Raw genomic sequence first — 24,256 nt, 5'->3', positions numbered from 1 at the left:
TCTATATTTGATGTTAAGGTCCTGGTAAACCAAGAGAGGTGGACGGGCAAGAGTTTGGGCTTTTAGATGCATGTCCAAACAGCCAAATTTCAATCCAAACCTGCAGGTAACAGTAGATGCAAAAACACTTCTGAAAAAAAAGCAGCGAAAGAAAAGATAGCGGTAGTGGTGAAAAACACTGTAAGAGACACTGGACTGAAGGTAGGGGTGGGAGTGAACAATACCAGTACTTGTCCAGAGAGGTGCATACTAAATATTTATTTATTTCAGGTACTTATATAGCACCGTGAATTTACACAGCGCTTTATGCATATATATTGTACATTCACATCAGTCCCTAACCCTCAAGGGGTGTACAATCTAGGGTTCCTAACTTACATTCATACATACACATACTAGGGCCAATTTAGACAGGATCCAATTAACCTACCAGCATGTTTTTGGAGTGTGGGAGGAAACTGGAGGACCCAGAGGAAACCCACGCAGGCACAGGGAGAACATGCAAACTCCAGGCAGGTGGTGCTGTTGTTGGGATACAAACCAACAACCCTAGTAATTTGGCTGAAAAGTGCCTATGCTGTTATGTTCTGGGGCCCTAATAAGATAATAAATCAATTAGAATATATTCCAGTACATCAGCAAATGCATTTGTCTTTAAATTTAAGTGGTGAAATATTAAATGTAAAAATTTTGATATGGTAAGCATTTTGACTTGCAGAATTCTATACAGCAAAGCTCAGACAGGAAGTGGGAGAAGCAGCACAAGGACCCAATCAGTGCTGAAAAGTAACATGTTGTTAGGAGTAGAGTGACATAAAGAGGAGCTCAGCACTGTGCTTCTCCTTTACTTTCCATTCACAGACTGGGGGCATGGAGGAGACCTGCAAGTATTACTTAACTACAGTGGAGAATAAAAACAATTCTGACGGACTGGGCTGTGGATGAACTGGATGAACTGAAAAAGAAATCCTTTGGCAGTTAGCTGTTTACCTGGAGTTCAGATTTCAAATATATTTACATTCTTACCTGTGCCATGGGCTTTATAGTGCCCCAGGCAGCTTCACTGTTTGTTTAGCCCTGAAAAAGGCTCTAGTATGAAGCATGGCTCTGTCCACTATCCTAAAGAGTTACTCCGCTTTTACTGAGAACAAAACATTCCCCACTGGGTGATCTATGTACATCACGTGGATTTTAAGGTAGAACTATAGGCAAACCTATTTTTTCCATTTTTGATAGAGCAAGGGAAGGCTATAACCTCAACAGAAGTTTTTTTTTTTTTGCCATCTGTGTCCCATTGCGTAGATTTCCCTACACTTCTGGTCCCATAGACAAACAGTGACACAGAGCACAGCTGCATTGTTTACAATGCTCCCTGTCAGCTCCTAACACACTGATCCTGAGAGAGGAGTTTATCTCGCCGGATCAACGTGTTCCTGTGAAGTACACACACTCTGCCCCCCTAGTGAAACACTCCCCTCACACAGTTAACCCTTTCATTGCCTAAAAAAAAGTTAACCCCTTCCTCCCCAGTGCCATTAGTACAGAGTCAGTGTTTTTTTTTTGCACTGATCACTGTATTGGTGTCACTGGGGATGTCAGTGACCCCAAGTCAGTTCCCCCCAGTGTCAAAATGTCTGCCGCAGTCCCGCCATAAGTCACTGATCACTGTCATAAATCGCTGATCACCGGCATAAGTCACTGATTGCTGCCATTATTAGTATACAAAAAAAAAACCCCAGTATCTTTCCCGCCATTTGTAAATGCTATAACTTTCACGTAAACCACTTAATTTACACGTATTGGGATTTTTTTTTAGCAAAGACATGTCGCAGAATACATTTTGTCCAAAATTTATGATTAAATTTGATTTTTATATTTTTTTTACTGGACATGTTTTATAGCAAAAAGTCCAAAATATTGTTTTTTTCTCAAAATTTGTCAGTCTTTTTTTTTATAGCGCAAAAAATAAAAAACGCACAGGCGATCAAATACCACTGAAAAAAAGCTCAATTTGTGGGAAAAAAAGGTTATAAATTTAATTTGGGTGCAGTGTTGCATGACCGCGCATTTGTCAGTTAAAGTAACGCATCAATGTAACACAAACCGCTTCTGTAACCGCTTCCTGACCGCCCTATAGCAGAAATACTACTACAGGGTGGCATGGGTGCGCAAAATCATGTATGTATGTATGTATGTGATTTGCGCTTCTGTGGTTTTCACGCCCCTCCCAGATAGCGTCAGATTGCCCGTCAGTACACCAGTAATCACATTTAACCCCTTGATTGCCAGGAACACGCTCATGTACAATAATCCTCCATTGCTAGTATAGCGTCTGAACTGGTCAATATCTTTGATCAGATCAGCACTATACTAGCATTCACATTAGTATAGTGTCCCCAAAAATGCAGCGTAAGCGGGATCAGCCCCAGCACCTGCTGGCACCTGCGTTTAGCCCCTACGCTTACCCCCCCTTCTCCCCCAGCAAGTGCAGTGTCAGTAGGTCACTGTCACTTGATACATTGCACACAAAACTGCAGTGTTCGGAGAATCAGGACTGATCTCTGTTAGCACTTGCAGGTAAATTTTGATGACTCTCATATGCAGCAGAGTGCCAGTACTAGTGCCCCTCTACCTTTTGGTGAACTGGCGAGTACCAGCGGTCTAGTACATCTTGGTCTTTCACATACCTCTTTGATTTTTGGAGCTGTTTTTCACGGAATATCTGTATGCGTTGACTGTGGATCAAAGCAATTTATATGGACAACAATTTATCGCCGCCAACCCAAATTCAAACCTTGCCAGACCATTCGCATGGAAACTCATTACGGTTTCCGAATTTACATTTTTTTGGGCCTAACCCTCAACATGAGCATTACTAAAAAAATTAATTGCGGTTGTATTGGTCTGCAGACCCGATTCATCATATGCCATGTTCCCTGCTGCCATGGCCAGGCATAGATATGAGAGTATAATGTGTTTTATGCATTTCAGTGACAATACACTCTGTCATCCTCGGGGTAACCCTGAATTTGACCGGCTCCACAAAATTCAGCCCCTCATAAATCACCTTAACCAAAAGTTTGCAGATGTCTATACTCCCCAGCAAAACATCTGCGTTGATGAGTCCCTGATTCATTTTTCTGCCCGCCTTGCATTCAAACAATTTCTCCCCAGCAAGTGTGCCAGATATGGGGTCAAGATGTAGAACACCTGTGAGAGGACAACAGGCTATACTTATAAGTTTCGGATTTACGAGAGAATAGATAGTCACATGGAGCCCCCCGGATGCCCAGACTACATGGGGAGCAGTGGCAAAATAGTTTGGGACTTGGTGTCATCCTTTTTCCATATGGGGTACCACTTATACGTGGACAATTTTTATTCAAGCGTGCCACTATTTAGACATTTGTTCAATCTTGGAACTGGCGCATGTGGCAAAGTGTGACCTAATGTGTGCCCACCATTAGAAGTGGGTGGATGCAGGGTGGTATATTCTAATGGTGGGCATACCACACACTTTTTCTGGCAGAGATTTCCTTTTTTTCATTCAGTCCACAGGCTGCATACAAAAAAAAAAGAACATAGCATATACACCCAACAAGGACCAGCGATGTACTGGTACATCACTGGACTTTGAATGGTTATACCAGGATGATGCCTACAGCTGCAGGCATTATCCTTGTATCGTTTTTTTTTTTTTAGCCGGCGATCAGCTTTCATGTAAAAGCAATCCTAGTGGCTAATTATCTGCAGGATTGCTTTTACAAGCAGCGGGATATGATCCCCTCCTTCCCTGCTGCCTTCCAGGGCCTTCTCGGGCAGTCCCGTGCCATCAGGGGAACCTGAGAATGCAGCCGGTGTTTCTGCCAGCTGACCATAGAGCTGATTGGAGAGCAGAGTGTTGCCAATCATCTCTATAGTCTAAGAATTCGGAAGCTACGAGCATTTCATCACTTCAGTTTTGCAGGATATAAACAGTGCCATTTGTAAATTGGGAAAGCATCTGATCACACCGATTTTGGTTTGATTAGATAATGTAAGGACAGAAGAGATATCTTGAGCCTGATAGACCCCAGATTTCTCAAAAAAGAATATATGACAATGCCAATTGAAGTTATAGGGGATATTTGCATTCCCTGTGATAGCATTAAAAGTGATAAAAAAAAATGAAAGTTACAGTGTAAAAATAATTAAAAAAAATCAAAATAACTTAAAAAAAAAAACTCGCCCCTCCCATGCGCGCACACCTGTGTGCACAAGCGTTGACCCTGTGCCAGTATGTAAGCAGCGGTTGCACCATATGTGTGAGGTATCGCCGTGAACATCACATCAAGGGCAGTAATTCTAACACTAGACCTCCTCTGTAAATCTATAATGGTAGCTTTTAAAGGCTTTTAAAATGTTGCCTATGGATATTAAAAACGTATGCAGTTTGTCGCCATTGCACGGGGCATGCACAGTTTTAAAACATGTCATGCTTGGTATCTATTTACTCGGCATACCATCATCTTTTATATCTTACCAAATAGTTGGCCAATATATTGTGTTTTTGTGCATTAAAAGTAAAAAAATGTGTATTTTTTTTTTTTAAAAATTGCTTTTGAAAAATCGCTGCGCGAGTACTATGTGCCATAAAAAAATTGTAGTACCCACCATTTTATTCACTAGGGTGTCTGCTTTAAAAAATTATATAATGTTTGGGGGTTTAAATTAATTTCCTAGCAAAAAATACTGATTTTTTTCATGTGAACAAAAAGTGTCAGAAAAGGCTTGATCTTCAGGTGGTTAGAAGAGTGAGTGATGTGTGGCATAAACTTCTAATGCTGGGCATAGAATGCCCCCACCCCCCAAAATGACCCTTTTTGGAAAGTAGACACCCCAAACTATTTGCTGAGAGGCATGTTGAATCAATAGAAGAATTTATTTTTTTTCCACAAGTTTTTGGAAAATGACAAATTTTATTTTCACACAAAATTGTCACTTAAATGAATTACTGCTCACACATATGTAGAATGACTCCCCAAAATACATTGTGCTACTCCTCCCAAGTATGGGGGTACCACATGTGAGAGACGTTTTGGCAGTCTAGCCAAGCACAGGACCCCAAAATCCAATAAGCATCTTCAGGCTTTTAAAGGACTTCCTCATTACACTTCCAGACTACTTATCACAGTTTCGGAGGCCCTGAAATGCCAGGATACCACCTAACCCCCCCAAATAACCCCTTTTTGGAAAGTAAACACCCCAAGGAATTTGATAAGAAGCATGGTAAGTATTTTGCAGATCTCATTTGTAACCACAAGTTTTTGGAAAATGAAGAAAAAAAACAAACATATTTTTTCTATTCTTTTTTTATATTTCAAAACCTTGTGAGAAAAAATGAGATCTGCAAAATACTCAACATGCCTCTTTTTAAATTCCTTTGGGTGTCTACTTTCCAGAAAGGGGTCATTTGGGGGGATTTGATGCTATCCTGGCATGTCAGGGCCTCCGAAACTGTGATAGGTAGTGAGGAAGTGAAATTAGGAAGTTACGCACCTTCAGGCTTTCAAAGTGGTCATTGGATTTCAGGATCCCAAAAAGTCTCACACGTGGTATTCCCATACTCGGTAGAAGTAGCAAAATGTATTTTGGGGTGTAATTCCACATATACCCATGGCTTGTGCAAGAAATAAATCATTTAAATGGCAACTTGTGTAAAAAAAAAATGTTTTTTTCATTTTCCAGAAACTTGTGGAAAAAAAAAAAATCTTACATGGACTCAATATGCCTCTCAGCAGATAGCTTAGGGTGTCTACTTTCCAAAAAGGGGTCAGTTGATGGTGTTTGTACTATCCTAGTATTTTAGCACCTCAAGAAATGTGATGGGCAGTCAGAAAGTAAAAGCTGTGTAAATTCCATTATCTATACCATAGTTTGTAGACGCTATAACTTTCACACAAAGCAATAAATATACACTTACTGGGATTGTTTTTAACCAAAAACATGTAGCAGAATAAATTTTGGCCTAAATTTATAACTAACTTTGAGTTTGCTATATATTTTTTATAGCTGAAAGTAAAAAATATTGTTTTTCTTCAAAATCTTTGGTCTTTTTTTGTTTATAGCGTGAAAAAGAAAAAGCGCACAGGTGATCAAATACCACCAAAAGAAAGCTCTATTTGTGTGAAAAAAAGGACGTAAATTTCGTGCAATTATCAGTTGAATTAGTGCAGTGCCGAGTAGCAAAAAGAGGCCTGGTCATTAAGGGGGGTAAATCCTCGGGAATGCAAGTAGTTAACAAGCTTTGTTGCAGATTCCTACCTTTTGTTATATTGAAGAAATAGCTGTTTGTTTGTCCATGTGCACAGTGAATCTGTATGGAAGTGATTTTACAATTATCAATCAGCTGCTGCACCTGCAGGGTTCTAATGGGGAAAGTGGCAGGGTCTGCATCCCTTTAAATGTGATTTCCCTTTGTGAGTATCTCACCAAATATGACATTTTTGTTGTAGGAAATCGCCTAGCTCTAAATTGCATCTTAGTGCAGATGTCTGCAAAACCGTTTGACTTAGTTCCCCACACACGGCTAACGTGTAAGGTAAAGTCTACAGGCTTGGAAGAATCCTTATGTAAATGGATAGAAAACTGGCTAAAAGATTGACCAAAAATCTGACGTGTATCTTAGTGCATACTTCTGGGAAAATCATTTAAATCACACAAGCAGAAAATTAAATTTCTGGGTGAGTTCTTTACAGCAGTACACCATCTGTAGTGTACCATCCTCCAGGTTGCCATATTGCATATTTTTATTTGCTATTTTTTCCCCTTTAAATCTCTTTTATTCCAGATATAGGGTGGAATTGATTTTGTGTCCAAGTCTATTGTGTTTTAAAAAAGGCAGTATTATAATCCACTTTATTGTGTATTATAAAAGGCAGTGTTGTACTTCATATTCTTGATCTGCTATTCCTCCCACAATATAATAGTCTGGTAACATTACGTACCTGCACATTTTTTAGAAAACTGTACAATATACTGTATATCTCTGTCCTTGGCATACTGACAAGAGGGCTGAAAAGAAATACATATATTTGAGTTAAAAAAACACATAGTTTTTATTCTGTACCTTTGCAATAAAATGATTTGCACTTTAATTAAAAACAAACACCTTTGTCATTCACAATTTAATAATGAAAATCAATTACTGATGGTTATAATACTAATTAAAACAGAAACTACTATGTGTGAAAAATTATTCTTTAGCCTAAAGAAACAGTGAGATCCAATAACAGTTACACTGCAGTCTTTCCAGAGATATTCATTATTTTTTTAAAGATAATAAATCCTCAGAACAATCTTTGCAAAGTAACTTGATTTAGACTTAACTCCTAAGTTATCTGGCTAATATTTGTCCTTCTGACACATTGGGGTTGATTTACTAAAACTGGAGAGTGTAAAATCTGGGGCATCTGTGCATGGTAGCCAATCAGTTTCTAACTTCACGTTTTTCAATTTATTTATTTCAGGTACTTATATAGCACCGTCAATTTATGCAGCACTTTACATATATATTGTACATTCACATCAGTCCCTAACCCTCAAGGGGTGTACAATCGAATGTCTCCAGCTTACATTCATACATACACATATTAGGGCCAATTTAGACAGGATCCAATTAATCTACCAGCATGTCTTTGGAGTGTGGGAGGAAACTGGAGTACCCAGAGGAAACAAATGCAAGCACAGGGAGAACATGCAAACAGGCAGGTGGTGCTGTGGTTGGGATTTAAACCAACGACCCTAGTACTGCCAGACGGAAGTGCTAACCATTTAGCCACTGTGCTGCCAATTAAACTTATCAAAAAAAAACTGAAAGCTGATTGATTCCAGATTTTGCACTCTCCAGTTTTAGTAAATCAACCCTATTGCATAGGCATTAGCCTGAATTATAAAAGAGGATACATTTGTTTGTTATTAGCTTTGGATAGAGCGGAAAGGGATTAGAACCCCTGTTTGGTTTTTATTACTGTTTTCCTGTTAGATTCACCCTCTATTTGTCCTGGTGACTGACATCCCCGAAAGTGAAAGTAAAAGAAAATCCCAATTTTTGAGTGGTCACCAGAACAGGAATAGAGGGGATAATGATTTCCATTTCAATTTCTGGTGACCCTGGTGACTACCAGGGATTATCCTCCCTTTGTACGGATTTCCTATCATATCCTGTTGTTTCTATGGGACAAGAGGTGGAAGGAAATCTTCCCAATGGGATGCAGATGGAAAAAAAAATTAAATAAACATTTATTTTCACCAAGGTGGATGCAGCATCGGTCCGATGCTACATCTTTCCCTTGCTGTCTCTAAAACCAAGAACTGAGCAAATAAAAGACCACTGAACACTCAGTTATTGGTCTTCAGTGAACAGAGGGCAGGTGATTGACGTATGTCTGGGAAATTCAGTACACCAATCACACAAGCAGGAAAGACATTTCTGGGGAGTGTTCCATACACCAACTGTGTATAGAACACCTCAAGGTTGCCATATTGCATTGCATTTTACAGAAAAAATGACAACACTGCAGACCGAAAAGGAAAGGTAATTTTTAATAAAATTAATTTACAATATGACTTGTGCTGAAATTGTACTGTATATGCTATATTATTTTTGTTATTTTTTTCTCATGAAAGTGGAGTTATCCTTTAAGTCTTTAAAATTTGTACACTTAAGTTTAATTTTATGACCCATTTCACAATTTATAAAAAAACAGCTGAACATCTTAAATGTTCCTTCTGTTGACTTTTATGGGTTTTTAAAGTTTCAAGAACAAATGGGAAAAATGTCTTCTATAGAATTTATCCTCACATTATGTCATTTCAACCTGAATGCAAAATAGAAAGGTGTCCAGCTGAAGATATCATACTGAGAGGTAAGACATTTATTATGAGTGCCATATTAGCAAGACTGGGCAAAACATTTTTTTATAACAACATTATAGCAGCACCAGCAACAGCTAGTGAGTAAAGGTCAAAGACGTGGATGCTACACAATTGTTTACTTATTGGCAAGTATGGCCTTTCTTTTCTCTTTTCAAATACCATGTCTTTATTGTAGACATGATTCTTTTATTTATTTATTTTGAAGACAAAGCTCAATTTTCAGCTGACATTTTCTATTTTGGGTCTTTAGAACAAAAGTAGCTCTTAACCTATTCCTTCTCAGAGCTAGAGACCATTGATCTCTTGGAAGTATTAAAACAAGTGTAATGTATTTGCTTTGACAATAACATGTATTTTCACCTTCGTGAGCTGGGGTTAACAGCAGTGGAAATAAAAGCCTTTGAAATGGACCTTCTTATATGGTTAGGCATGTTATTACTCGTGCTTTGTTTGGCCCAAGCTCACACATCTCATACCTCTCTCCACAGCAAGATATCAGTTGCTGTTAATGAATAATTATTGTTTCAGCTGATTCATCTGTTAAATTGAAGTGTAGGCCAACTGCTCTAACTAACAGCATAACATAACCTTTCTTGTTAATGGGAAACAAATGTGCTACTTACCTCAGCTATACATGGGCTGGTCCTTTAACAGATGCTTTTTAGGAACAGGTCTATCCTACTCTTTTATCCATCTACATAGATTCTTACATTATTGTTTATTTTTAATTCTTTATCATTGTTAAGAAATGTACAGAAAGAAAGACTCACTCAGAAAGATATCAAGAAAGAAATGACCTGCACAAACAGCTCAGAAGGCATTGTACACTTATGCAAATTTAGTTCTTGCCTGTGGGCACACAAAGTGGCATGGAAGTCACATTTAGGATGACATGGCAGCAAAATAATCAGAGCAACACAAGTAAAGAATGTATGGCAACCATGGCTCCAGTGCCCATTCAGACTAGCCAACTCTGGTACCAAGTAAAGTACCAAAATGAGAGAGAAAAAAAGGGGGGGGGTGTTTATTATATGTAGAAATGTATAAGAAGAGGAGGAAGGATGCTGGGGAGAGGAAGGAAAGGGGAAAGGGAGAAAAGGGGACAAGACAAGAGTAGCCCACATCAGGGACCGCAATGGAAACTGACAAGTGTAGTCAGGCTTTGGAAGCCTAAAAGTGTATTGTATTCAGGAGAGCACTTAAAAGCAGCCCCATAAAACCAAGTTTTTTTTTAAAGCGTTCCTCAGTATGTTTGGCCGTGGCAATGCATCCCTCCATAGGTCTAATTTTGGCAACCTGTTTTAGGGAGGGGGCAGTCATTTGTGTCCAACAGGCAGGTACGCATACCTTAGTGACCTTAACACTGCCACGACTTGAGATCTTGTGAGACCTCAAGCCGCAAGACATTTGAAATGCTATGTTAGCCAAGGAGTGCTGTCTTAATTAGCACTACTGAAGTCGCTCCAATTTTAGAAAAGGTTCCTGTACTACTTCAAGGTGACTTCTATCCGACTTGTGCCCATAGACTTTAATGGAAGTCACCTCCAAGTCAGATCCTCATCTATATTCATGTGATTTGGATCTGACATTACAGGAAGATTACCCCGACATTCCCTGAAAGTTGCTTCAGAGTCGCTTCACAGTTGCTTTAAAGTCTCTTCAAAGTAGTACTCAAGTCGCCTGGCAAAGTTGCAATGTAAGTCACATGACTTTCAAATCGCAGTAGTGTGAACTGAGACAAAGGAAGTGTAGCAAGAGACAGCGTTTATAGGGTTTGTGCTGTTGTGAAGGTCAAATATTTTTGTCACGTGGACTTTAATCCTGTGTAGGAGCACTTCGTTAAGCTGATGTCATAACAGATGAAGTCCTGTTAACACTGGGGTTGCTAAAGATTTCTTATGTACGGTTCCCAAGAGTCTAATCTTTGTCAAGAGTGAATCTATCTATTCAGTGCATTCCTTTTTAAGACCTTGTGATATGACTAATCCTCTACTGCCACACTCGTGTGTTCCCACATGGTCATTGGGGGAGCTGTAGTGTCGTGGTGGGTCCCCAAAAAGGCTTGGAGTTCAGACTCTACCAAAGTTTTCATTCAGGGATCTTTGAAGTAGGGATTTTTTCAATCTCCATTACCACACTTTAGGAGATGCTGGATCAGAAAGAGGACGAGTAACAATTGATGCCACCTACACTTTAGATAGGTTGGAATGTGTGATCAAAAAGCAATCTATTCTGGTGTAAGAGGCCAGAGAAGCTGAATAGAATGCATAGTCCTTTTCTTTACTGTGCAGCAATCCCTAGACATCTATCAGCTGTTCGTCATGTAAGATTTGTTTAAATTTACACAAGAAAGCTTACAAGTGGTAGAAGACATTATGTGAAACATCTAAGAGCAGATTCGGGGCTGCATTAAAGTCTCCGCCAATAAGCAGCACTCCCTCCACAAATGTAGATAATTCTGTCATGCAGTGTTCAAGAAAATGTATCTGATTTGAATTAGGAGCATAAAGATCACCATTGTGCCCTCCAAGGAGCCTTTCAGGAAGAGAAAACTACCCTTTCTGTCTTCTGGTCTGTCCCAGGGGGTGAAGTGTAAGATGAGAATTCATACCCCTTTTGTTATTGATTCTGTAGAGGTGCTGTGCCTCTATCCTCTGAAGACACTGTTTAAAGTGAAACTCATTAGGGCAGGGCCAAACACGTGACGCTATTATGCACATTGGCGGAATCCAGTGATGCTCATCATTTGTTACATGCTTGTGATTGTCTTCTTATTGCAAGTACATTACCATATTAAATGCCTTTGGTTTTAACATATTGTACTATGGTGGTCCCTTCTTGCTTTTAACTCCTCTGTGCTGAGCACACTTACACAGGATTGTATCTAGATGGAGTGGCGTGTCTGTATATTTTGTGCTCTGGAACAACAAGGCGCTTCATGATCTCTATGTGGGGTCAGTGTCTCTGATAAAGAGTTCACCTTACATGTGGGTGGTGTGATTTCCTGGCACCTTCTATTCCTGCAGCACTGAATGCTCTCCATCCTGTACTTTGAAGTGTGTCTTCTTTTCCTTTGGGATTTTCCATCTTGATTTTGGACTGTTCACCAGGATATTTATTCATCTGTATGGACATTTTGCACATTGGGTTGCTTTATTCATCTTTTAATTTGTCCATCTGTATGCATATACACTTTTTTTAACATTTTTTTTTCTATTTTGAGGATGGAGTACTGGGCTATATCACATACACCTTTTACGTTTGTGTGTTTTTGAGATATTTTAGGCATATAGCTTATTATTGCCCATACACACATTTGTGCATCTGTAAGGATATGCATTCTTATAGGTTTTTTTATTTTGAAAGTCCAGTATGGTGTTTTGGCACAACCTTATTTGTGATTTTATCTTTATATTTATTTAGGTTATTACATATATTGAGCTCACATTTTCTCTATAATAATATGGTTAGATGTAGTTATATTGTATGCACAATTGCACTTTAGAAATTTCAAGAGGCAGCGTGCCCATTTTTTGAAGTAGGTGCTGTGAAATGCCAAGAGATATTGAAAGTTGCTTAATAGGGGGTGTTCAGCCCCTCTAAAACGTCTCCAGGAGGAACGCCACTTGGGCTCTATCCCTCCACAAGTCTCCCAAGATTCTCAACCTCTTTTCAGGTATATTCAGGCCCTGCACTTTCCAGGAGATCAGTCTGAGTTGAGGTATCATCTTGTGCGTCCCTTGACAGTCGAGCACCACAGTCCATCTTATGTCGGTACTCACCCATCCTGTACTCCGAGGACAGAGGACTGTAAAAAAGAGGAAGGTGAATCTGGCATAAAGCGAGCAATATGAAGAAATAAAAAAGAAAAAAAGGGGCTCAAAAACCAAATACTAAACAGGTCAAAAACCAAGAGCTCGCTCCTGAAAAAAACAGAGTGGCCTATGTGGGGGAAAAAAACAATATTCAAGTCTCACATGTTCCAGGAGTTCAGTCTGAATGGTTGCTGGGGTATCTTGTTGTGCGTCCCATGACAGTCTAGCGCCACGGTCCATTTTATGTTGGTACTCTGCTGTCCTCTCCCCAAGGACAGAGGACCGTAAAAAAACCAGAAAGGTGAACCTGGTGCAAAGCAAGCAATATGAAGAAAGAAAAAAGAAATAAAATGGACACAGAAACCAAAAGCTCTGCTCCTGAAAAAGCTGTAGCAGAGCAGCCACCACAAAGGAATGCTGCCACCAAGCACCCCCCTGCCCCTGTACACCAACGACATTGGGGTTACCTTGCAGGCTTAACATACTATAACCTAGGAGAACCAAAATGCAAAATGCCCCATTGGAGCAGCACAGTTCACCCCAGTTGTAAATAGAAGAAAACTATGACCCTAAGGGGTCTGATATGATTTCAAGGAGTGGGGTTCCTCTAAGTGAGACTAATGGAGTAGGGTGAGACTAGGAGATGTAAAGATCCTTAGGTTCCTAGACTATAAACATGCACTGTCCCCAAGCTACTGTGAGGGAGGTAGATGAAAACTTATGGACCGTGTGTCTGACATATGAGTTGATCATACTCTCAGGGAATGGGGCACTGCCCAGACCATTGGCCACCACAATCATTGTCTGTGCCAAGGGTCCCTTTGATGTTGTGGGCAAGGTGTTTCGCTTCAAGGCAACTCCAGGACAGGCAAGAATAAGAGGCAGTCAAGTAACTTGGTAGCTTACATATTCAAAAACATGAAAAGTGCTGGGAGCTGATCCATTGTCTGAAGAGTAAACAACCTGCCGTTTTTCTCACCTGCAGGTGGAATGGCTGACCCCCATTGGTATGTGGCGATGTGTGTTCCTAGTTGTTGCAGGAGGAGGTGTAATTGTCACTGCAAGGAGAGAGTAAACAGTGAAAGGTCTGGGAAAAAAGTGATAGTGGCACCATCAAACTCAATAGATTTTTTTCCCCCAGGCTTTCCTAAGGACTTCCTCTTTAACTATGAAAAATGGGCCTGGCAGAGAATGTCCTATGGAATGGTATCATTCTCCTGCATCCTTGGCCCCTACACCCTGTGCACCCGATCAAGTTTGATGGGGGTGTCAAAGTCATGGTCCAGCAAGGTGTTGAAGATAGCCTGGACAGTAACCCTGAAGCAGAATGAAATGAAAACGAGAAGCGCACCAACCTTGCGCATTACCTCAGTAACCAAAATTTATTAATTGTAAAAAATATACTCACAAACAGCGAATAAAATCAGGCATGTAAGTCCTCACAGGGACTTGAAGATAACATGAGTCCCATCAGGGGAGTGGGTGTTCAGTATAGCTATACTAAGTATATTTTTTACAATTAATACATTTTGGTTACTGAGGTAATGCGCAAGGTTGGTGCGCTTCTCGTTTTCATTTCATTCTGCAGTGTTGATTGGGCTTCCCCAGCCTTGTTTTGGAGCCACACAGCCCTTTATGCATTGGTGGACGATCCCTCCAGGCCTGGTTCCATCTATTCGCCACCTGTCTGAGCCCTAGAGCGCAGGAGAATTCGTCTTTGATTTACAGTAACCCTGAAGTCCAGACCCCTCAAAGCTTTTGTGGCTTCTCAGACACTGACATTATTTTGAGGGCTTCAGTTCCCGGCATCATCTAGTGTGAGCCAGAGCTGTTACAGCATCTGTGTATGAGAGCTATTTGCCCTTCCAGGGTTGTTAGCCTGTGTTCTACTCATGAGTTAGAGAATTCCAGATCTGAGACCTTGGAGTCCACCTTGTTGACATTTCCTTCTGGTGTATGGACGATCCCTCTACAGATGCTACTGGTAATGCAAGCTCTCCTCTCATGGATTTATGTGAGTGTACATTAGGCTGCCTTATTAAAGCTGATATTTAATACTACACTTAGTGGTAGCACTCTAAAGGCACTGTGAATAGTATCAGCTTAGTAACCCACCAAGTCACAAGCTACTCTTATGCTGCTGGAGTCCAATATTTCATTGCTCTTACCCCTGGTTCACATCAGTGCATATTTTAGTGCTTTTTGCTTTTTGAAGAAACGCACTACAGACCATTTAACATGGTTTTCTATGGGACATGTTCACATTTATGCTTTTTTGAGCTGCTGCATATTTGGAAAGGGCAAGAGACTTTTTTTAAATGAAAAAGCAGCATTTTTGCTACAACAGAGTTCAATGGAGAAACTGCTGAAACACATGTAGTGCGTTTTTGACGCCTTTTGCGTTTTCTTTTCTGCCACAAAAACAAAAAAATTTCCACTTTAACAAAAAAAGAAAATCTGCAAAATCCATTATGAAACGGATCAAAAGCAAAAAGCATAGATGTGAACCAAACCTTAGGTAGCCATAGAGCATGTAGTAAGGAAACCAGCAACTGCTTGACCTCTTAACAGCTGTCACAATATAAGGCATCGTGCCTGCTAATTCTACCTTTCATGGTAATTTACTACATGAAAGCAATGTTCCCCCTGCTGTTTTTCTCCTAGTTTTAAACCGAGTGGTCCTGGCTTCCACCTAGCAGACCTTAGGATAGTGGCACCTTCTAAATCTCAAGTGACTTGTTTATACATCATATTTTGTGCATCTTATCTGGACTCCTGAAGAAGCAGAACCTGTTTCTGAGAAACGCATTTAGATCTTGGGCTTGTCCCACCCCCAGCTTTTGTACATTAGTGATTATTATGTATTTACAATTGTGAATTGATATCATACCTGTGGCATACAATATTTCACTGATTGGGAGTGCGACATAACTTTTCCAGATGAGGCCAATCTACCTGTTGCTAGGATTAAATAGAGTTGTTTTTATGGCAAAGTTTTGCTTTTTTTAAATATGTAAAAAAATAAAATTATTTGTATTATACAATAATGTGTGGGTGCCCTAAGAGTCTGTATAATGCTCTTTTTTTTGTTTTTTCACATTGTTAAAAGTTAGCCATAACCAAAAGTTTTTTCAGTTAAAAAAAAATGTATACAGTATGTAGCTTGAGACTAAAATGCACTGTATAAAAACAGTGAATTACAAAAAGGCTTTGCAGCAAATATGTACATCAGGTATATACAAAGGTGGAGTTAGGCTTTACAAACACAATTTGAAATAGTGAATTAGTCAACAAAAAAAACAAATATTTAAAAATGTACCCCTTTCAAAATATTTTTGTGCTGCAAAAAGCCAGATTTCTTGCTTGCTTTCAAATGCACGTTTTAATGCACTTTAAAAGCAGCAGCTAACAAATTTCCCTGGAGTTTCATTAGAGATGTTTTTCTGAGATTAGTAACCTAGAAAAATACCTGTGAATGGTTTCCAATAATATTGACGAGCTCTGCACCAAATTTAAAATCCATAAAAAAAAACGTGTTTTTAATATTTCTAGAAATCGGACAGGTAAGAATTTGAAATGGAAATTTACTCAAATACCTTCCAATGTGTAAAGTATATAGTATACTTTCCATTTTAAAACAAAACGAATGTTCTTATAAAGGATTAAAGAGGATTAAAAAAAACTAAACTGGGACAACTTTAATAGCCACCTCAGATCCAATAGGATGTAATTTGCTGGATCTTTACTGTGTTTTTGTCTTTTCTGTTCAAAGCTGAAAATGAAGTATTGCAGGAGCACAGTCTTAGTTCTGTACTTCTGATTCTTATCCAGGTATTGCTTCATCTGTCCACTTTAGCCCCATATGTAAGTAATTTTATGATCCTGGAATGCACCTGCTTTTAATGGTGAAACCCACATATAACAGATAAACACAGGAAGCTGATCACAAGTAACAGGGAAAAGGCAAGTGTATAAAATAAAGTCTGTTGGAGTTAGCTGAATTGCCTAAACATAAATAGGAAACTGGTTATTATGTGAACGGATCCAGAGAGTAGTGATAATTCTCTGAATGGTCTAAAGTTGTGAGTGTTGTGCTTCAGAATTCTGTGTTGCGCCAATGCTGTTCAATTTGGTTATTAATGATATAGGAGTTGGCATTAAGAGCTAAATTTCATCATTTTCTGATAATACCATTTTATGCAAGGAAGTAAACTCAGTACAGAATATAGCCTCATTACAAGGGAACCTTGATAAAATACACTGTCAGGTACCTCGGTTGGAGGCCAAGTTGACTAGAGGACTTCCTTTGCGGCTCTGGTCTGAGCACCCCTGAATGTGATGACAGAGGTACAAGACTCAAAGAAACACTGGTGCCAATAGCTTGATAGTAGGTGACTACCATGGTCAGGGACATAGTCAATGTGACCCAGGGTCATACACAGTGAAACAGCAGCATGGTGTGGAGGCAGGCTTAGCTTGGTACCAGGTTAGCAAACAGAGCGAGGTGTTAAAGCAAGCTGAGGTCAGCATCAGGAGATCAGGCAGAGAATAGTCAGAGGCAAGCCGAGGGCAGCTCCAGAAGATCAGGTAGAGAGTAGTCTAAGGCAATTCAAGGTCAGAATCCAGAATCCACAGAGCAAGGTCAGGAACAATCTGGATCAGCAACAGAAGATCAGTACAAACCGGGAAACAAATCACAGAAGGCTGAAGAACATCCAGCAATTAATACACAGTAGTGGTGCACCGAAATGGAACTTCTGGTGCCGAAACCGAAAATTCAGCATGCACTTGGCCGAAAACCGGAACCGAAATGGATGGTTTTATAAAAATTAATATATATTTTTTGGAAAAAAATGCACTTTAATGTTTAAAAAAACACAATATCTACCCCATTTTTTTGTAAAATATGAAAGAAGATGTTACATCAAGTAAATAGATACCCAACATGTCATGCTTTAAAATTGCGCACACTTGTGGAATGGCGTCAAACTACAGTACATAAAAATGTCCATGAGTGACTTTTTAAAAAATTCTACAGGTTACCAGTGTAAAGTTACAGAGGAGTCCTAGTGCTAGAATTATTGCTCTTGCTCTGATGTTCATGGCGATACCTTACATGTGTGGTTTGAACACTGTTTTCATATGAGGGTGTGGCCTACATATGCATTCACCACTACGTGCGAGCATGGGGAGACAGGGGCACTTTAAACTTTTTTAAAAATGTATTTAATTTTTTTTTTACACTGTCCCTTTAAAAAAAATGGAATCATCCCCTGTGATAGACATAATTAGTGACAGATCCTCTTTATGGAGAGATATGGGGTCAATAAGACCCCATATCTCTCCTCTACAATATAAAGCATTATATCAAAAAAAGCATTGAGCTAGTGCTTTAAAAAAAAATGGCCTTGTTTTCAAGGTGTCGGAACCGGAATTGACATGACTCCGGTCCTCCAAGGGCATAGAGATGAGTGGAGGCCATGTTTCCTTCATGTATCTCTATGCCCAGCGCCGGGATCATTCGGTGGCTTCTTAGGTAAGGCTGAGAACTACCGAGCGGTGGCAGGTGGTGGCAATGAGGGGGTGGGGTTATTTTTGGCACCTGTATTGGTGCCTATTTTCATAGGGGTGTTTTCGGCCGAAATGTTTCAGCCACAAAAATTTCAGTGCACCCCTAGTATTCAGCAGAGTCTCCTTTAAATATGCAGCTTGATGGTAATGCACGAAGATGTGCGCCGATGCGCGCTGGCGCACATTTGTTTGACCATACAACAATTTGGGGGACATTGGAATGTAATCTAAATGTTTCACTATTGGTTTACGATGGAGAAACATGCATGATAATAAAGCTGTTGCATAATTTTATGAACAACCTTTTCCTTTTTTTTTTCTTTTTTTACAAATAAAGGATTATACCTATTTATTTCAGAAAATGCTAATTTTCTGAAATAAATAGTACATAAAGAGAATAGCATCCGTAGTTAGGTATGTTAGAATTTCAGATTAATCAGTTGCAAAGATTTGCATTGCTTTTATAAGAGGAGATGCAGTGCTTCCTACAATTAGCAACTTTCTGATGTGTAATCCAGAAACATAAAATCAATTTTTATAAAGAAACAAATTGACACTCCTGGGGCTGTTTTGACTTCAAGCTTCAGTTTTGTCATATTTTTAGGGTGTATATATTTGTATATGTATATATGCATAAAAGCATAAACAGCATATATAGGAATGATACCTTTTTTAAGCATAAAATTATCAGGCTGAGCCAGTATGCTTTTAAAGAAAGGAGGAAGGTCTGTTTTGAAGATCGTGCTGCTGTGGATATAAACACATGGAAAGCTTATAGACAACCCCATTGCATAGAGCACCATTTTAGTAATCATTTTTCCACTAGGTTCGAAAGTGAGATTAACTAAGGATATTTACCAATTTGGCACAAGGTAATATTTCCCATTATTGATCCAAAACCTTTCAGGTTCAGCCCATTCTTACAAAGCCTTTATTTCAATTACACAATGACTCTTACATGATGAGTTTTCTAAATACAACAGTAACAATAATAAAAATATGACAGAGGTTCTTATGCTTCCCCACTCTATGTCTCTACTCTATCAGAATTAAAAATGCTGAAGTTGGATTTTAGGAACATCCTCAATTGTTTGAGAGATAACTGTCATTAGTTCTTGAATAAAGCTTTTCTTGCGCTGCAAGCTCACGTGGTTTTCTCCTTGTATGTCCAGGAACATGTCAGTACTAACTGGAACAACAGCCACATCCTGGTACAGTACATGTTTTCCACAATCTTTTGGATCGGTTCGAAAAACAGTGGCTGTTATTGTACTTTGAAGTAGTTGGTAGCACAGCCATGAATGGTCAAGTTAAGCTCTTCAAATAGTCATCTTTTTATCTCTTCCACATGCTGCACAGGAGTTGTTCCTGTCCCTGACTACAAGAGCAACGACATGGCCAGCCACATTTGTTCTCCTTCTCCATACCACAAATGTAGAGTGAAGTACTTGTATGAAGTTTGGCATCTGGAACACCCAGGTACAGCATAAGGCACAAAAATTACTGTTAGTTTGTCGCCTGCCTTCTCCAACTGGGGAAAGGGGTGAGTACCCACAAGAAATACATTGTGCATACACTGAATCTAGGGAAACTCAAATGTTTCTTTCATGGCTCAAGTATTTAACTTAGTTGTCCAAATATTTCTGAAATAAATTCTGGTTTGCAAAAGGTCTTGGCCAGGAGAGAAGAGCCCATTTTGCAAACATTTCTTTGATAAATTAGCATCCTGGTATAGCAATAAAAATGTCCTTTCTTCAGAATATGCAATATTCTGACTTGAATGAACCATCCTTATTTATAAATAATTGTGTTTATTGAGCAAATCAGTCCTGCCTACAGATGCCCTTGAAAAAGACAACCATATCTGTTAGTAGGGACAGCTGTGACATCCTTTTTACACTGGGACAACGCCAATGTTAAAGCGGAGCTCCACCCCAAATGGGAAGTTCCACTTTAATGCTTTGCTCCCCGCTCCCCGTTAAGGATTGGCACCTTTGGGGAGCGGGTACCCGAAATTGACAGGTACTCGCTCTGACTTCCAGTGCGATTGCCTAAGGCGATCTAAAATGGAAATTGTCCTCCCCTCTCCCTCCCCTCCTCTTCTGAGATACATGACAGGTCCCAGAAGACTATGGGACCATTCAAAAAGTGCAGCGCTACTCGTGCATGTGCAGTGGGCACCCAGCTGTGAAGCCGCAAGCTGTCACAGCCGGATGCTGGTGCCAGGGAGATAAGACAGCCGGTGAAACCAGCCATGGTGAGGACACCACTGGACCGAGGAACAGGTAAGTGTCTGTATTTTAAAAGTCAGTAGGTACAGTTTTGGTAGATGCTGACTTTTATTTTTTTTTATTCAACTGAAATTTCGATTTAATGTAGCAAAGCAGAAGAATTGTGGAGTGGCAGCGGTAATGATGATAAAGATGATGATGATGATGACAACATAGAATGCCAGTGGTGGAAGAAACTAGGGGAACTCTGATCTCAGAGTAACATTGTATACTGCATGTTTGCCTCTTTCCAGAAAAACTAGTATACCATGAATATCTCAGAGGAGGTTATATAATAGCTAACCTATTTTTTTAGACACTTGCTATTAAGTAACACAAGGAAATATTTAAGGCATTAGAATAGGATGGTAAACTGTGAGATTTTGAAGCTACATTCTTTAAACTGCTTAGGGCAGTTTTTCAGTGGGCAGTTTGAGGAGCCTATCTCCACTTGCTCCTACTATGACACTGGCATGTAAGTTCTGGTTATGCCAGGAAAAGCACCAGTTTAAAAAGCTTGATATGAGAAAACATGTTTTCAAGCCACCTTATAAGAATAGAGCATTCTGCCTAATTCATAAGTAGCATCTGATAAATAAAATTATTCACATTCATACCACTTGAATTACCCTCTCCAAGATTGCCAAATAGCATTGGACACATTTCTAGATGTGTGCTTCAAAAATAGTTTGAAATAAGTGAGATACCAATATGAACATTTTTTGTCCCCAAGATGTCCTGTGAAAAATAAAGTAACGAAAGCAATTGATTTAAATGTGAGAAAGATTTCAGTTTAACGGCACTGATCATTTGGATTCAAAGGAGTCAAATTTAAAATAAATCCTTGTCTTTGCTAGAGCAAGCACTTTAGTGGTGTAAGGTTAGGAAGAAGATAAAGTTCACTAACAGTATATCAAGAAATGATCTCTTCTACGTCCCTGACCAAAAAAATAATGAATCTCACTTTTGTATATAATAGTACATTGTGTACCCTTATTCAACCTCTAATTGCAGTACGTAGTGTACCTTTCCTAGAACAGAAATGCTATCGATTATATATTATGATATTAAATATTATTTATTATTCATTGTACTTTTTATTTTTTTTATACAATAACATCATTAAAAGCCAACTGTAATAAACTTTGGTAATTTGTTTTTTTAGTTTCTAAATTTTAAAACTATTATTTTATATTTTTTGTTTTATATAGTTTCACATTTTTTAATAAATAGACATTTAATACATGGCAACTGATTCCGATATCATCATAGGTGAGCTAAAGAAAAGTTTTGTAGCTCCCTCTTTTTGGAATAAAAATTGTACTGATTGTCTGATAAGGGATGAGATAGTGCTGTGATACCTCATTTGACTTCTGCAAACAAGGGACTTCTTAAAGTACAGCTGAAATAGCTGATTATACGAAAAAGACTAGAGTTTCATCCGTTGATTGGGTAGAAGACTGCCTAGTTGACATAGAAAATTGTAAATGCCACATGTTTTTTATTAACAAAATTATGTTAAATATCTACAAGGTAGAGTTAAACATTATAAGACCACAGTAAAAAAAATGCTTTGCTGTATTGTTGCTACATCCTGTCAAAAGAGATTTTATTCTGCATACAAAACATATTACTGGACTTTCTGCTTCACCCCAGATTATTGCTGCTTCCGTGTTGCATCACTGCATCCTATTAAAAGATTTCAAGATAAAAATACAATTTTTATTTTTATTGTTAAATATTGTTTGGCTTATTTGTGGTCTTGCCTTGCCCTGGCAAAATATTTTTTGTCATTTGACTCAATGCCACTATGGGTTGTGATGCCAAAAGATAACAAATTATAACTTACCTCAATACCCCAAGCCAAATTTGCATTTCCTTATGTAATGGGTATGCACATTAGGCACATGGAAGCTGTAGGCAATAGCCATCTTGTTCAGGTCTCAACCATTTTTGTCAAGAGCCCAGTGATCTTACCCCCTCTCTCCTTCTGAAATCCATGGAATTCATAGCCTTAACCTTTAACACATTTCAAAGGAGCCTGTTATCTCAACTTAGGGATGGCAGACAGGCCTTTGCCAGAGCTGTGAACAGCTAATTGAAGTCCTGGCAGGATGTCTGTTAGTTTCTGTTGACCATAAAAAAATCTACAGATTAACAGTTCCCCCTGTAAAACTATGACAAAATCCTTCAGTTCTGTCACCCATGGTTTGTATGGTAATTAAAGCACTAGGAACACATAAAATGCCATAAAATGTCTTCCCAGAAAGCAGTCAGGCGTGGAGTGAGCTCTCCGAGACCTCTGCCCAATTCACAACTTAACAAACACACATTTCAAAAAATCAAACATGACCAAGACACATTAACATTAAGTATATATTTCAAAGGGGAATATCATACCAAACAAATCAAGGTCATACATGACTAATCTAGTACATATAGAGGGTGAAATACCAGTCTCCTACCTCCTGGGTGACAGGTCCATCTGACCTTGTATCCCTGGACACAAAATTTCATGCTGGACAATAATCTGCATCGTAGCAGACTGTAAATGGTAAGTATTCTGAATATGAATACTTATAGGAAACTGTATTTTGGACTTGGTCTTAAACGTGGTGACCTCCCAGCCACAAACCCTTAAACCAGATGATTGATCAGAGTGTCTCTGTCAACACTATTTGATACTACAGAAAAAGGGGTGCCAGGAACTTTTGACAGCACTCATGTACCATCAACCAAGGAACATCTCTCAAGTTATGAGCTGATAACACCTTTCTCACCCTTGACTGAAATCTGCTAAAACCAAGGACTTTGCAGGTATTTACTTTTTTTCATTTCTTGTTTTGCTGTTGTTTGTTTTCTTTGTTACCCTGTGATATTTTTGTTTTTGTAAATATTTTATTTGCACCATTTTGACCTTCTCATTATTAAACCCTATTTTGAAAAAATGCTGAAATTGTCTTTAAGGCTTTTAATGCAAACCAAAGAATCCCTGTCTTTTGAAGAGTGCTTCTGTATATTATAAATCGCTGAATATTCCTGTCTGTGGTGACTGTGTGTACAGATGTTTAATGTTCACATTTGTTCTTGCTAATACTGTGAAGGGTTGATAGGTCCAAAGCTATCTGGTGGCAGTTTGGAGTTTAAAGGGTTAATTGCTTAGGTAACTCAATCCAGTGACTATCACTCTCAGGCTGATGGCACCTAGATTGTGGTCATGCTAGCTGGAAAATCTTTGTGCAGGCTGCAGCTGAGAGTGGCATTTTTACGTAAGAGACAGCGTGTGAGATTGACCAGTCCTTTGTCACAAGTTATGTGGAACATACATTCCACATGAATAATCATGCTATCAAAATTAGTGTGTGCTGTAAATTGGATCCAGCATTGTTCCTGTTTCTTCTTACCACAGGCTGCCATTTTTCTGAAGCCCAGAGCCCTGAGCAGCAGTAAATCTTTAGGCTGTAAACAGATTGGACTCTACATTTTTGGTACTGTGCCAAAATTAGAGGGCAACTGAGCATGTACAGAGCAGAGTGAGGCAGTGTATTACTAGATTTTAAACTGTATGGACACTTATTTTTAAAGGATAAGTTCACCTTTCATCACATGTTGCATGTTATACCCATATTCAGGATGTAACATGTTATGATTTGACTGGCCCCGCACACCCCGATGCCTGCTGTG

The sequence above is a fragment of the Staurois parvus genome, unplaced genomic scaffold (assembly GCF_062004578.1).
Source record: "Staurois parvus isolate SC_StPar_1 unplaced genomic scaffold, SC_StPar_1.0 ptg000682l, whole genome shotgun sequence".
In the NCBI taxonomy this organism is placed as follows: Eukaryota; Metazoa; Chordata; class Amphibia; order Anura; family Ranidae; genus Staurois; species Staurois parvus.
The sequence above is the reverse complement of the archived record's forward strand: the minus strand, read 5'-3'. Positions refer to the sequence as shown.